At 33.6% G+C, this 2,056-nt stretch overlaps 1 long non-coding RNA gene across 1 annotated transcript; it reads left to right on the forward strand.

Annotated features, from left to right (window-relative positions):
* Positions 1-1,073: 1,073 nt before the first annotated feature.
* Positions 1,074-1,822, forward strand: LOC116172660. Its single transcript, XR_004145726.1, has 3 exons — positions 1,074-1,195; positions 1,248-1,376; positions 1,428-1,822. It is a non-coding gene; the product is annotated as an uncharacterized LOC116172660 (long non-coding RNA).
* Positions 1,823-2,056: the final 234 nt, after the last annotated feature.

Here is a 2,056-nt window from a genome sequence, read left to right on the forward strand (position 1 = left end):
AGTACGATAGTAATTTAAATAGTTTCCTTTGTAACATGTCACAAAATAACGACGTTTATATGACGAATCCCGTAGCACCACTTCAGTTTTTAATGCCTGTAAATACTATAAATTGCATTTAAAATGCGATAGGTTTATTTTGAATGCTTTTTCTTTGCGATCATCTACATCACAAACCTATTTAAATGCTGGTGTGTACAAGATGCGTTTTACTATTTATTATACATTTATAACGTATACCAAAATATTTAAATAACAATTGAATTGTTACCAACAAATTAAACATGTCAAAAAAATGTTAGCCAAATGTATGCAAATGTAGGAAATGTTAATATGGATTTTAGCGTTTGAATCCTAAAACACTACAAGATGACAGAGATGAATATTAAACATTGCCAATTTGATTGTCATGCATCAAAATAAATAGCAATTTCTATAAAAGATTTAAACACATAAGGCATTTATTTGGAACTGTCCAGCTATATCAGAAGTGAAATACATTTGCTGCTGTGTGTAATTGAATTGATATTAAATAAAATTGAGTCGAGTATGTTTGCATCCAAAAAAAATGTAAACCATTCTCATGCGTATATCAAATTAAATCGCATGCATTGAAATTCGTATATATGCACTTTAAAGAACAAACGTTATTCACGTATTGGATTAAAATAGATACCCGTTGCGATATTACCAATGGAAATAAAATTATTCGTAAGGTATGGCATAAAAATTAAATCGAAGTTTAAGATGTAGCATTGAATTCCAATGAATTTAATAGTGCATCTTTTAATTAAAATGAACGTCGAATTATTTTGTGAATCATTTCTATGCGATACACCGCATTAAAATACATTGCATTTTAAATGTGCTTATACATACAATGGAAATTCGGTCTGCATAAAATGTAACGCATAAGAATAAGACACAAATTTAATGTATCAAATGGAAATGGTATGAATGAAAACTACTCTGCATGCAAATGCGCAGTTACGTTAGAGAAGGAAAGTAGCCGTAGGTCTTAGGTACGTTTTATTTGCGGTTGCGCAAAAACAAAACAGCTGTTATTGATTGTTACTTACATCGAACGTATAAATGGATTAATTAATACGTTCATCAATTTTGAGAAGGCAAGCGATTTATTGGGTTATTTTCTGTCGGTCACACGTGACCTTTACAGTTTTTACGTACATATTCGGTAAGTCCAATTTTACGATTCCTTTTATGATAACAGTAAACAATGAATGTAGGATTTGCACCTGCTGCGCAATATTGTTTAATATAAAGCAAGAAAAAGGCCGATGGAAATCGAAAGATGTGCAAGAGGCGCCGGGTCCCCTTAACAATAAATTGGAGGTGTACGCTGTCGCTATAAAAAGGTAATCTCAAATTTCACTTATTCTTACCTGTAATGCAATTTGAGTGAACAGTTACAGGTTCGTGGGAATTAATAATGGATAAAGAGTCCAGAGATAAACCGTTAATGGAACGAAGCTCATGTTCTACGACTCTTGTAAGGAACAAGCACATCGACAAGTTGATGCTCCTTCGTAATGGAAATTGTGTCGAGTTCAATCGTGATATATCTACTAACACGATAAGTTAAATATGTAATCTCCATTGAATGAGAGATTTGTATATTTACAAGATGCTAATACATGTACCTGTGTAGAAACACGAGCACGTGAGACATTGTTAGACACGTATCTCGTTCTGTTTGATGGGTGCACCGTAGTATGTAAACGATGACGTCGCTAACAAAGTTACACAAAGATTGTCAAAAAAAATTTGTATCCTGATAATTAAACGATTATCCTATTCGTCATCTGGAAGCGTTTATTTCAAAAGTGAACCACACACCGAGAAATGTAACTTCCCTACATACCAAAAGGCAGATTGAAAGAGAAGTCCTCGCAGGGATGATAGAAGCGTAGTTCCTCTTAACCCTTCAGTGGTGACGCACGGTCTCTCAGACCGACGAAAAGTATTTTTCAAATTTTTATAAAAACGACGCAGCGCATGGCACTGCTAGTTCTGCTAGCTTAATATTTTGCTTGTC

The sequence above is a fragment of the Photinus pyralis genome, unplaced genomic scaffold (assembly GCF_008802855.1).
Source record: "Photinus pyralis isolate 1611_PpyrPB1 unplaced genomic scaffold, Ppyr1.3 Ppyr1.4_LG5, whole genome shotgun sequence".
Lineage (NCBI taxonomy): Eukaryota > Metazoa > Arthropoda > Insecta > Coleoptera > Lampyridae > Photinus > Photinus pyralis.